At 44.7% G+C, this 12,500-nt stretch overlaps 15 non-coding genes and 1 pseudogene across 15 annotated transcripts; all 16 read left to right on the plus strand.

The window, feature by feature from the left end:
* Positions 1 to 583: 583 nt before the first annotated feature.
* LOC130398571 (5S ribosomal RNA) lies at positions 584 to 702 on the plus strand. Its single transcript, XR_008901135.1, has one exon. It is a non-coding gene; the product is annotated as a 5S ribosomal RNA (ribosomal RNA).
* Positions 703 to 1,231: 529 nt separating this feature from the next.
* LOC130400574 (5S ribosomal RNA) lies at positions 1,232 to 1,350 on the plus strand. The gene has a single exon (XR_008903053.1). It is a non-coding gene; the product is annotated as a 5S ribosomal RNA (ribosomal RNA).
* A 529-nt stretch (positions 1,351 to 1,879) lies between these two features.
* On the plus strand, positions 1,880 to 1,999 carry LOC130394707 (5S ribosomal RNA). Its single transcript, XR_008897839.1, has one exon. It is a non-coding gene; the product is annotated as a 5S ribosomal RNA (ribosomal RNA).
* A 527-nt stretch (positions 2,000 to 2,526) lies between these two features.
* LOC130396088 (5S ribosomal RNA) lies at positions 2,527 to 2,643 on the plus strand (annotated as a pseudogene).
* Positions 2,644 to 3,169: 526 nt separating this feature from the next.
* LOC130398572 (5S ribosomal RNA) lies at positions 3,170 to 3,288 on the plus strand. The gene has a single exon (XR_008901136.1). It is a non-coding gene; the product is annotated as a 5S ribosomal RNA (ribosomal RNA).
* A 522-nt stretch (positions 3,289 to 3,810) lies between these two features.
* LOC130400774 (5S ribosomal RNA) lies at positions 3,811 to 3,930 on the plus strand. Its single transcript, XR_008903247.1, has one exon. It is a non-coding gene; the product is annotated as a 5S ribosomal RNA (ribosomal RNA).
* Positions 3,931 to 5,956: 2,026 nt separating this feature from the next.
* LOC130398573 (5S ribosomal RNA) lies at positions 5,957 to 6,075 on the plus strand. Its single transcript, XR_008901137.1, has one exon. It is a non-coding gene; the product is annotated as a 5S ribosomal RNA (ribosomal RNA).
* A 519-nt stretch (positions 6,076 to 6,594) lies between these two features.
* Positions 6,595 to 6,713, plus strand: LOC130401367 (5S ribosomal RNA). Its single transcript, XR_008903828.1, has one exon. It is a non-coding gene; the product is annotated as a 5S ribosomal RNA (ribosomal RNA).
* A 527-nt stretch (positions 6,714 to 7,240) lies between these two features.
* LOC130395470 (5S ribosomal RNA) lies at positions 7,241 to 7,359 on the plus strand. Its single transcript, XR_008898523.1, has one exon. It is a non-coding gene; the product is annotated as a 5S ribosomal RNA (ribosomal RNA).
* Positions 7,360 to 7,877: 518 nt separating this feature from the next.
* LOC130400949 (5S ribosomal RNA) lies at positions 7,878 to 7,996 on the plus strand. The gene has a single exon (XR_008903416.1). It is a non-coding gene; the product is annotated as a 5S ribosomal RNA (ribosomal RNA).
* Positions 7,997 to 8,524: 528 nt separating this feature from the next.
* Positions 8,525 to 8,643, plus strand: LOC130394606 (5S ribosomal RNA). The gene has a single exon (XR_008897747.1). It is a non-coding gene; the product is annotated as a 5S ribosomal RNA (ribosomal RNA).
* Positions 8,644 to 9,170: 527 nt separating this feature from the next.
* On the plus strand, positions 9,171 to 9,289 carry LOC130400667 (5S ribosomal RNA). Its single transcript, XR_008903145.1, has one exon. It is a non-coding gene; the product is annotated as a 5S ribosomal RNA (ribosomal RNA).
* A 529-nt stretch (positions 9,290 to 9,818) lies between these two features.
* Positions 9,819 to 9,937, plus strand: LOC130394018 (5S ribosomal RNA). The gene has a single exon (XR_008897217.1). It is a non-coding gene; the product is annotated as a 5S ribosomal RNA (ribosomal RNA).
* A 519-nt stretch (positions 9,938 to 10,456) lies between these two features.
* On the plus strand, positions 10,457 to 10,575 carry LOC130401347 (5S ribosomal RNA). Its single transcript, XR_008903809.1, has one exon. It is a non-coding gene; the product is annotated as a 5S ribosomal RNA (ribosomal RNA).
* A 529-nt stretch (positions 10,576 to 11,104) lies between these two features.
* LOC130400827 (5S ribosomal RNA) lies at positions 11,105 to 11,223 on the plus strand. The gene has a single exon (XR_008903300.1). It is a non-coding gene; the product is annotated as a 5S ribosomal RNA (ribosomal RNA).
* Positions 11,224 to 11,752: 529 nt separating this feature from the next.
* On the plus strand, positions 11,753 to 11,871 carry LOC130401300 (5S ribosomal RNA). Its single transcript, XR_008903762.1, has one exon. It is a non-coding gene; the product is annotated as a 5S ribosomal RNA (ribosomal RNA).
* Positions 11,872 to 12,500: the final 629 nt, after the last annotated feature.

The following is a 12,500-nucleotide window of genomic DNA, read 5'->3' on the forward strand; positions in this document are numbered from 1 at the left end:
GACCGCCTGGGGAATACCAGGGCTGTAGAGCGTTTTTCTTTTTCACTCGAGCTCATTGACTGCGTGGCATACCGTGGCGTACCCCTGATTGGTCTACGGCCAACCGCTTTGGGAGGGGATTAAGAAGCATACAAAAACGGACAGGGGGGGGACGTCCTCTCAAAACTAGTTTTTGTGAAACAAGAGGACAGTAGCTGATACGGCCAGCAGGGAGCACCAGAGAGCTGAACCGACAGTTGTACATTTCTTAAACTTTCACCATACACAAACACGCAACGCTCACGTTCAGATCATGTGTGGATGTGACGTCAAAAATACCCACCCATTGCTCTGGACACTTGTAACCGTGGTAACCTTGGTTCAAACATTTAACATCACACGCACACGCAGTTGTATGTTCAGATAATTAATGAATTCAGATGTCACAATGATCGTTTACATGGATAAGGAGTCCTACTGAATCAATTACTGCCGTTTATATCTAACTAATGATTGTTTTTGTAAAAGTGTAACGTCGAGCCTCAGCAGCTTTCTCACTCCTTATGTGCTACTGTATAAAACCTGTTTTGCTCCTGCACTAATTGCTTACGGCCATACCACCCTGAACACGCCCGATCTCGTCTGATCTCGGAAGCTAAGCAGGGTCGGGCCTGGTTAGTACTTGGATGGGAGACCGCCTGGGAATACCAGGTGCTGTAAGCTTTTTCTTTTTCAACTCGAGCTCATTGACTCCGTGGCCTACCGTGGCGTACCGTGACCTGATGTTTACTGCCAACCGCTTTGGAGGATTTAAGCAACATACAAAAACTGACCACGTCTCTCAAAACTATTTTTGTGAAACATGAGGACAGTATAGTGATACTGCCAGCAGGGAGCACCAGAGAGCTGAACCGACAGTTGTACATTTCTTAAACTTTCACCAACACAAACACGCACGCTCACTTCAGATCATGGGAGGACGTCAAAAAATCACCACCCATTCTCTGACACTTTAAACCGTTAACCTTGGTTCAAACATTTAACATCACACGCACACGCAGTGTATTTCAGATAATTAATGAATTCAGATGTCACAATGATCGTTTACATGGATAAGGAGTCCTACTGAATCAATTACTGCCGTTTATATCTAACTAATGATTGTTTTTGTAAAAGTGTAACGTCGACCCTCAGCAGCTTTCTCACTCCTTATGTGCTACTGTATAAAACCTGGTTTTGCGCCTGCACTATTGCTTACGGCCATACCACCCTGAACACGCCCGATCTCGGCTGATCTCGGAAGCTAAGCAGGGTCGGGCCTGGTTAGTACTTGGATGGGAGACCGCCTGGGAATACCAGGTGCTGTAAGCTTTTTCTTTTTCAAACTCGAGCTCATTGCCTCCGTGGCCTACCGTGGCGTACCGTGACCTGATGGTTACTGCCAACCGCTTTGGAGGATTTAAGCAACATACAAAAACTGACAACGTCTCTCAAACTATTTTTTGTGAAACATGAGGACAGTATAGTGATACTGCCAGCAGGGAGCACCAGAGAGCTGGACCGACAGTTGTACATTTCTTAAACTTTCACCAACACAAACACGCACGCTCACTTCAGATCATGGGAGGACGTCAAAAAATCCACCACCATTCTCTGACACTTTAACCGTTAACCTTGGTTCAAACATTAACATCACACGCACACGCAGTTGTATTTCAGATAATTAATGAATTCAGATGTCACAATGATCGTTTACATGGATAAGGAGTTCTACTGAATCAATTACTGCCGTTATATCTAACTAATGATTGTTTTTGTAAGAGTGTAACGTCGAGCCTCAGCAGCTTTTCTCACTCCTTATGTGCTACTGTATAAAACCTGGTTTTGCGCCTGCACTATTGCTTACGGCCATACCACCCTGAACCACGCCCGATCTCGTCTGATCTCGGAAACTAAGCAGGGTCGGGCCTGGTTAGTACTTGGATGGGAGACCGCCTGGGAATACCAGGTGCTGTAAGCTTTTTCTTTTTCAACTCGAGCTCATTGACTCCGTGCCTACGTGGCGTACCGTGACCTGATGTTTACTGCCAACCGCTTTGGAGGATTTAAGCAACATACAAAAACTGACAACGTCTCTCAAAACTATTTTTGTGAAACATGAGGACAGTATAGTGATACTGCCAGCAGGGAGCACCAGAGAGCTGAACCGACAGTTGTACATTTCTTAAACTTTCACCAACACAAACACGCACGCTCACTTCAGATCATGGGAGGACGTCAAAAATCACCACCCATTCTCTGACACTTTAACCGTTAACCTTGGTTCAAACATTTAACATCACACGCACACGCAGTGTATTTCAGATAATTAATGAATTCAGATGTCACAATGATCGTTTACATGGATAAGGAGTCCCTACTGAATCAATTACTGCCGTTTATATCTAACTAATGATTGTTTTTGTAAGAGTGTAACGTCGAGCCTCAGCAGCTTTCTCACTCCTTATGTGCTACTGTATAAAACCTGGTTTTTCGCCTGCACTAATTGCTTACGGCCATACCAGCCCTGAACAAGCCCGATCTCGTCTGATCTCGGAAGCTAAGCAGGGTCGGGCCTGGTTAACTGGATGGGAGACCGCCTGGGAATACCAGGTGCTGTAAGCTTTTTCTTTTTCAACTCGAGCTCATTGACTCCGTGGCCTACCGTGGCGTACCGTGACCTGATGTTTACTGCCAACCGCTTTGGAGGATTTAAGCAACATAAAAAACTGACAACGTCTCTCAAAACTATTTTGGTGAACATGAGGACAGTATAGTGATACTGCCAGCAGGGAGCACCAGAGAGCTGAACCGACAGTTGTACATTTCTTAAACTTTCACCAACACAAACACGCACGCTCACTTCAGATCATGGGAGGACGTCAAAAAATCACCACCCATTCTCTGACACTTTAACCGTTAACCTTGGTTCAAACATTTAACATCACACGCACACGCAGTGTATTTCAGATAATTAATGAATTCAGATGTCACAATGACTGTTTACATGGATAAGGAGTCCTACTGAATCAATTACTGCCGTTTATATCTAACTAATGATTGTTTTTGTAAAGTGTAACGTCGAGCCTCAGCAGCTTTCTCACTCCTTATGTGCTACTGTATAAAACCTGGTTTTGCGCCTGCACTAATTGCTTACGGCCATACCACCCTGAACACGCCCGATCTCGTCTGATCTCGGAAGCTAAGCAGGGTCGGGCCTGGTTAGTACTTGGATGGGAGACCGCCTGGGAATACCAGGTGCTGTAAGCTTTTTCTTTTTCAACTCGAGCTCATTGACTCCGTGGCTGTACCGTGACCTGATGTTTACTGCCAACCGCTTTGGAGGATTTAAGCAACATACAAAAACTGACAACGTCTCTCAAAAACTAGTTTTTGTGAAACATGAGGACAGTATAGTGATACTGCCAGCAGGGAGCACCAGAGAGCTGAACCGACAGTTGTACATTTCTTAAACTTTCACCAACACAAACACTCACGCTCACTTCAGATCATGGGAGGACGTCAAAAAATCACCACCCATTCTCTGACACTTTAACCGTTAACCTTGGTTCAAACATTTAACATCACACGCACACGCAGTGTATTTCAGATAATTAATGAATTCAGATGTCACAATGATCGTTTACATGGATAAGGAGTCCTACTGAATCAATTACTGCCGTTTATATCTAACTAATGATTGTTTTTGTAAGAGTGTAACGTCGAGCCTCAGCAGCTTTCTCACTCCTTATGTGCTACTGTATAAAACCTGGTTTTGCGCCTGCACTAATTGCTTACGGCCATACCACCCTGAACACGCCCGATCTCGTCTGAATCTCGGAAGCTAAGCAGGGTCGGGCCTGGTTAGTACTTGGATGGGAGACCGCCTGGGAATACCAGGTGCTGTAAGCTTTTTCTTTTTCAACTCGAGCTCATTGCCTCGGTGGCCTACCGTGGCGTACCGTGACCTGATGTTTACTGCCAACCGCTTTGGAGGATTTAAGCAACATACAAAAACTGACAACGTCTCTCAAAACTATTTTTGTGAAAAATGAGGACAGTATAGTGATACTGCCAGCAGGGAGCACCAGAGAGCTGAACCGACAGTTGTACATTTCTTAAACTTTCACCAACACAAACACGCACGCTCACTTCAGGGCCCCGTTTCCCGATAACGATGGATCCACGCTCGTACGATCATTCTCACGATGGATCTTGCGATCCATCGTCAATTTCTTTGGAGCGTTCCCGAAACTCCCTCTTAACGTGAACGCGCATTCGCTGCACTCACGACGTCGTAGGATTGTAACTGTCTACTGACACGGTGCTGAAATGGGCTCCGTAGGAGGGGGAGACGCAGGATGTCGCAGGAAAATTGTGTTAAAAGGGTTAAAATAAATCCCCATCAAGGACAACAGCAGAGTAGCCTCCGAAAAAAAATAGACTGCAATTAGATGAATGCTATAGCAAGACATTAAAACACAATTGATTAGGCTTAAAACCGACATATATCAGTCCTAATCCTGAATGCACTGTGCGTTTCACGGCATTTTCCCCCCTGAAATAATTCCATATGACAAAAAATTTAAAATTGCTTGTGTGACAACTACATTTATCTTAATGGGCTGATTTCTGAAACATGCTTTGCGCAGCAAAGAGAGCCGACTTAATCTGATTCCGCATAAGGGTTTCCTTGATTGATCATTTGATTGGCTATAAAAGCCCCTCCGGAAATAGGGTAAGGTATGTATTGATGAGGAATACAACGAAGCCCACCGTCTGGCCCGGTGCATCGTTGAGCGCACGATCGGGAGGTGGAAGTTGCGCTATATTAGATGCCTTCATCACAAGTCAGGCGGAGGGCTCCAGTTTTTCGCCGGCCAAGTCATGCGCCGTGATATGTGTGACGGCTATGTTGCACAACATTGCAGCTAAGGCTGGGGTGGCATTGCTTGAACCGGAGGACGCTGAGGACGATGACGACGAGGAAGATCGGTGTGAGGACGGCCTCCCTCATAACTACGCGGCTGGTTTTCATGCGCGTCGAAGAGTGATTGAGACTTTTTTTAACCCCCTCCACCCTCCCACATGTCACTAAACATTCCCGTCAACGTGACCAATCCCCACCATATCCCAGCCTTTTGCCTGCTCCTTTGCTTGTTTTTTATAATTTATTTTATTTCTTTATTTTAATTTTTTTAATTTAATTTAATTTTTTACATTATTTTATGCTACGTTTATGAGTAGCCTATGTCAGTCTGCACAAATCCCCCCACTTTCTCTCACACATTTTGAGTGCCCTGCCTGCGCAAACATTTTCTGGACTGTCCCGTTTTATTTTGGCCATTTTAACATCTTTATTAATAAATAAATTAATAATCTTTATTAATTACCAACTAAGACATAAAGGCGCAATGCGTTTTAATAAAACGCATCCAATAGACGGAATGTCCGATGGTGTCGCCACTGAGGCTATAGCTGACGATGCTCTTAGCGTCCTACGAGCACCCCTGGAGTACTCGTTAGCTACGAGCGTTTTCAAGACGTTCGTTCCCCACGATGCTTTCGGGAAACGCGGTGAAAACTCTACGATGCCCTTACGACGCACTTCACGATCCACTTAGGCTAACGAGCTTTCGGGAAACGGGGCCCAGATCATGGGAGGACGTCAAAAAAATCACCACCCATTCTCTGACACTTTAACCGTAACCTTGGTTCAAACATTTAACATCACACGCACACGCAGTGTATTTCAGATAATTAATGAATTCAGATGTCACAATGATCGTTTACATGGATAAGGAGTCCTACTGAATCAATTACTGCCGTTTATATCTAACTAATGATTGTTTTTGTAAGAGTGTAACGTCGAGCCTCAGCAGCTTTCTCACTCCTTATGTGCTACTGTATAAAACCTGGTTTTGCGCCTGCACTAATTGCTTACGGCCATACCACCCTGAACACGCCCGATCTCGTCTGATCTCGGAAGCTAAGCAGGGTCGGGCCTGGTTAGTACTTGGATGGGAGACCGCCTGGGAATACCAGGTGCTGTAAGCTTTTTCTTTTTCAACTCGAGCTCATTGACTCCGTGGCGTACCGTGACCTGATGTTTACTGCCAAGCGCTTTGGAGGATTTAAGCAACATACAAAAACTGACAACGTCTCTCAAAACTATTTTTGTGAAACATGAGGACAGTATAGTGATACTGCCAGCGGGGGAGCACCAGAGAGCTGAACCGACAGTTGTACATTTCTTAAACTTTCACCAACACAAACACGCACGCTCACTTCAGATCATGGGAGGACGTCAAAAATCACCACCCATTCTCTGACACTTTAAACCGTTAACCTTGGTTCAAACATTTAACATCACACGCACACGCAGTGTATTTCAGATAATTAATGAATTCAGATGTCACAATGATCGTTTACATGGATAAGGAGTCCTACTGAATCAATTACTGCCGTTTATATCAAACTAATGATTGTTTTTGTAAGAGTGTACGTCGAGCCTCAGCAGCTTTCTCACTCCTTATGTGCTACTGTATAAAACCTGGTTTTGCGCCTGCACTAATTGCTTACGGCCATACCACCCTGAACACGCCTGATCTCGTCTGATCTCGGAAGCTAAGCAGGGTCGGGCATGGTTAGTACTTGGATGGGAGACCGCCTGGGAATACCAGGTGCTGTAAGCTTTTCTTTTTCAACTCGAGCTCATTGCCTCCGTGGCCTACCGTGGCGTACCGTGACCTGATGTTTACTGCCAACCGCTTTGGAGGATTTAAGCAACATACAAAAACTGACAACGTCTCTCAAAACTATTTTTGTGAAACATGAGGACAGTATAGTGATACTGCCAGCAGGGAGCACCAGAGAGCTGAACCGACAGTTGTACATTTCTTAACTTTCACCTACACAAACACGCACGCTCACTTCAGATCATGGGAGGACGTCAAAAAATCACCACCCATTCTCTGACACTTTAACCGTTAACCTTGGTTCAAACATTTAACATCACACGCACACGCAGTGTATTTCAGATAATTAATGAATTCAGATGTCACAATGATCGTTTACATGGATAAGGAGTCCTACTGAATCAATTACTGCCGTTTTTATCTAACTAATGATTGTTTTTGTAAAAGTGTAACGTCGAGCCTCAGCAGCTTTCTCACTCCTTATGTGCTACTGTATAAAACCTGGTTTTGCGCCTGCACTATTTGCTTACGGCCATACCACCCTGAACACGCCCGATCTCGTCTGATCTCGGAAACTAAGCAGGGTCGGTCCTGGTTAGTACTTGGATGGGAGACGGCCTGGGAATACCAGGTGCTGTAAGCTTTTTCTTTTCAACTCGAGCTCATTGACTCCGTGGCGTACCGTGACCTGATGTTTACTGCCAAGCGCTTTGGAGGATTTAAGCAACATACAAAAACTGACAACGTCTCTCAAAACTATTTTTGTGAAACATGAGGACAGTATAGTGATACTGCCAGCAGGGAGCACCAGAGAGCTGAACCGACAGTTGTACATTTCTTAAACTTTCACCAACACAAACACGCACGCTCACTTCAGATCATGGGAGGACGTCAAAAAATCACCACCCATTCTCTGACACTTTAACCGTTAACCTTGGTTCAAACATTTAACATCACACGCACACGCAGTGTATTTCAGATAATTAATGAATTCAGATGTCACAATGATCGTTTACATGGATAAGGAGTCCTACTGAATCAATTACTGCCGTTTATATCTAACTAATGATTGTTTTTGTAAGAGTGTAACGTCGAGCCTCAGCAGCTTTCTCACTCCTTATGTGCTACTGTATAAAACCTGGTTTTGCGCCTGCACTAATTGCTTACGGCCATACCACCCTGAACACGCCCGATCTCGTCTGATCTCGGAAAATAAGCAGGGTCGGGCCTGGTTAGTACTTGGATGGGGGACCGCCTGGGAATACCAGGTGCTGTAAGCTTTTTCTTTTTCAACTCAAGCTCATTGCCTCCGTGGCCTACCGTGGCGTACCGTGACCTGATGTTTACTGCCAACCGCTTTGGAGGATTTAAGCAACATACAAAAACTGACAACGTCTCTCAAACTATTTTTGTGAAACATGAGGACAGTATAGTGATACTGCCAGCAGGGAGCACCAGAGAGCTGAACCGACAGTTGTACATTTCTTAAACTTTCACCAACACAAACACGCACGCTCACTTCAGATCATGGGAGGACGTCAAAAAATCACCACCCATTCTCTGACACTTTAACCGTTAACCTTGGTTCAAACATTTAACATCACACGCACACGCAGTGTATTTCAGATAATTAATGAATTCAGATGTCACAATGATCGTTTACATGGATAAGGAGTCCTACTGAATCAATTACTGCCGTTTATATCTAACTAATGATTGTTTTTGTAAGTGTGTAACGTCGAGCCTCAGCAGCTTTCTCACTCCTTATGTGCTACTGTATAAAACCTGGTTTTGCGCCTACACTAATTGCTTACGGCCATACCACCCTGAACACGCCCGATCTCGTCTGATCTCGGAAGCTAAGCAGGGTCGGGCCTGGTTAGTACTTGGATGGGAGACCGCCTGGGAATACCAGGTGCTGTATCTTTTTCTTTTTCAACTCGAGCTCATTGCCTCCGTGGCCTACCGTGGCGTACCGTGACCTGATGTTTACTGCCAACCGCTTTGGAGGATTTAAGCAACATACAAAAACTGACAACGTCTCTCAAAACTATTTTGTGAAACATGAGGACAGTATAGTGATACTGCCAGCAGGGAGCACCAGAGAGCTGAACCGACAGTTGTACATTTCTTAAACTTTCACCAACACAAACACGCACGCTCACTTCAGATCATGGGAGGACGTCAAAAAATCACCACCCATTCTCTGACACTTTAACCGTTAACCTTGGTTCAAACATTTAACATCACACGCACACGCAGTGTATTTCAGATAATTAATGAATTCAGATGTCACAATGATCGTTTACATGGATAAGGAGTCCTACTGAATCAATTACTGCCGTTTATATCTAACTAATGATTGTTTTTGTAAGAGTGTAACGTCGAGCCTCAGCAGCTTTCTCACTCCTTATGTGCTACTGTATAAAACCTGGTTTTGCGCCTGCACTAATTGCTTACGGCCATACCACCCTGAACACGCCCGATCTCGTCTGATCTCGGAAACTAAGCAGGGTCGGGCCTGGTTAGTACTTGGATGGGGGACCGCCTGGGAATACCAGGTGCTGTAAGCTTTTTCTTTTTCAACTCGAGCTCATTGCCTCCGTGGCCTACCGTGGCGTACCGTGACCTGATGTTTACTGCCAACCGCTTTGGAGGATTTAAGCAACATACAAAAACTGACAACGTCTCTCAAAACTATTTTTGTGAAACATGAGGACAGTATAGTGATACTGCCAGCAGGGAGCACCAGAGAGCTGAACCGACAGTTGTACATTTCTTAAACTTTCACCAACACAAACACGCACGCTCACTTCAGATCATGGGAGGACGTCAAAAAATCACCACCCATTCTCTGACACTTTAACCGTTAACCTTGGTTCAAACATTTAACATCACACGCACACGCAGTGTATTTCAGATAATTAATGAATTCAGATGTCACAATGATCGTTTACATGGATAAGGAGTCCTACTGAATCAATTACTGCCGTTTATATCTAACTAATGATTGTTTTTGTAAGAGTGTAACGTCGAGCCTCAGCAGCTTTCTCACTCCTTATGTGCTACTGTATAAAACCTGGTTTTGCGCCTGCACTAATTGCTTACGGCCATACCACCCTGAACACGCCCGATCTCGTCTGATATCGGAAGCTAAGCAGGGTCGGGCTTGGTTAGTACTTGGATGGGAGACCGCCTGGGAATACCAGGTGCTGTAAGCATTTTCTTTTTCAACTCGAGCTCATTGACTCCGTGGCGTACCGTGACCTGATGTTTACTGCCAACCGCTTTGGAGGATTTAAGCAACATACAAAAACTGACAACGTCTCTCAAAACTATTTTTGTGAAACATGAGGACAGTATAGTGATACTGCCAGCAGGGAGCACCAGAGAGATGAACCGACAGTTGTACATTTCTTAAACTTTCACCAACACAAACACGCACGCTCACTTCAGATCATGGGAGGACGTCAAAAAATCACCACCCATTCTCTGACACTTTAACCGTTAACCTTGGTTCAAACATTTAACATCACACGCACACGCAGTGTATTTCAGATAATTAATGAATTCAGATGTCACAATGATGGTTTACATGGATAAGGAGTCCTACTGAATCAATTACTGCCGTTTATATCTAACTAATGATTGTTTTTGTAAGAGTGTAACGTCGAGCCTAAGCAGCTTCCTCACTCCTTATGTGCTACTGTATAAAACCTGGTTTTGCGCCTGCACTATTTGCATACGGCCATACCACCCTGAACATGCCCGATCTCGTCTGATCTCGGTAGCTAAGCAGGGTCGGGCCTGGTTAGTACTTGGATGGGAGACCGCCTGGGAATACCAGGTGCTGTAAGCTTTTTCTTTTTCAACTCGAGCTCATTGCCTCCGTGGCCTACCGTGGCGTACCGTGACCTGATGTTTACTGCCAACCGCTTTGGAGGATTTAAGCAACATACAAAAACTGACAACGTCTCTCAAAACTATTTTTGTGAAACATGAGGACAGTATAGTGATACTGCCAGCAGGGAGCACCAGAGAGCTGAACCGACAGCTGTACATTTCTTAAACTTTCACCAACACAAACACGCACGCTCACTTCAGATCATGGGAGGACGTCAAAAAATCACCACCCATTCTCTGACACTTTAACCGTTAACCTTGGTTCAAACATTTAACATCACACGCACATGCAGTGTATTTCAGATAATTAATGAATTCAGATGTCACAATGATCGTTTACATGGATAAGGAGTCCTACTGAATCAATTACTGCCGTTTATATCTAACTAATGATTGTTTTTGTAAAAGTGTAACGTCGAGCCTCAGCAGCTTTCTCACTCCTTATGTGCTACTGTATAAAACCTGGTTTTGCGCCTGCACTAATTGCTTACGGTCATACCACCCTGAACACGCCCGATCTCGTCTGAACACGGAAGCTAAGCAGGGTCGGGCCTGGTTAGTACTTGGATGGGAGACCGCCTGGGAATACCAGGTGCTGTAAGCTTTTTCTTTTTCAACTCGAGCTCATTGACTCCGTGGCCTACCGTGGCGTACCGTGACCTGATGTTTACAGCCAACCGCTTTGGAGGATTTAAGCAACATACAAAAACTGACAACGTCTCTCAAAACTATTTTTGTGAAACATGAGGACAGTATAGTGATACTGCCAGCAGGGAGCACCAGAGAGCTGAACCGACAGTTGTACATTTCTTAAACTTTCACCAACACAAACACGCACGCTCACTTCAGATCATGGGAGGACGTCAAAAAATCACCACCCATTCTCTGACACTTTAGCCGTTAACCTTGGTTCAAACATTTAACATCACACGCACACGCAGTGTATTTCAGATAATTAATGAATTCAGATGTCACAATGATCGTTTACATGGATAAGGAGTCCTACTGAATCAATTACTGCCGTTTATATCTAACTAATGATTGTTTTTGTAAGAGTGTAACGTCGAGCCTCAGCAGCTTTCTCACTCCTTATGTGCTACTGTATAAAACCTGGTTTTGCGCCTGCACTAATTGCTTACGGCCATACCACCCTGAACACGCCCGATCTCGTCTGATCTCGGAAGCTAAGCAGGGTCGGGCCTGGTTAGAACTTGGATGGGAGACCGCCTGGGAATACCAGGTGCTGTAAGCTATTTCTTTTTCAACTCGAGCTCATTGACTCCGTGGCCTACCGTGGCGTACCGTGACCTGATGTTTACTACCAACCGCTTTGGAGGATTTAAGCAACATACAAAAACTGACAACGTCTCTCAAAACTATTTTTGTGAAACATGAGGACAGTATAGTGATACTGCCAGCAGGGAGCACCAGAGAGCTGAACCGACAGTTGTACATTTCTTAAACTTTCACCAACACAAACACGCACGCTCACTTCAGTGGGGTGTTCCACAAAGCCGGTTTTATCACATAACCGGGTAAGTTAACCCAGGGTTTGCTGTAACCCTAGGTTTTCCGTTCCAAAAGGATCACGGTATGTTAGTTGCTATAGCAACATATGCTCTGAATCAAACCTGGTCGGACCAGGTTTTGCGCAGGTTAAGTTTGAAACATAACCCGGTTTTGGGTATTTCAACCGGCGTTCACCGCAGATTTCATGTGTTCACAATGGCATGCCCTTTTGATGAGAGAACTGCTGATATCAGAGCGCAAATTATACGTGCAATCCACCGGGAGCGATTGATAAGACCACGGCTCGACATCTTGGCATATTGGATGACTTTTTGCTGGAGTGGAGAGATATAGATTCTCGCGCAAATCTTT

Source organism: Gadus chalcogrammus, chromosome 12 (assembly GCF_026213295.1).
Source record: "Gadus chalcogrammus isolate NIFS_2021 chromosome 12, NIFS_Gcha_1.0, whole genome shotgun sequence".
Lineage (NCBI taxonomy): Eukaryota > Metazoa > Chordata > Actinopteri > Gadiformes > Gadidae > Gadus > Gadus chalcogrammus.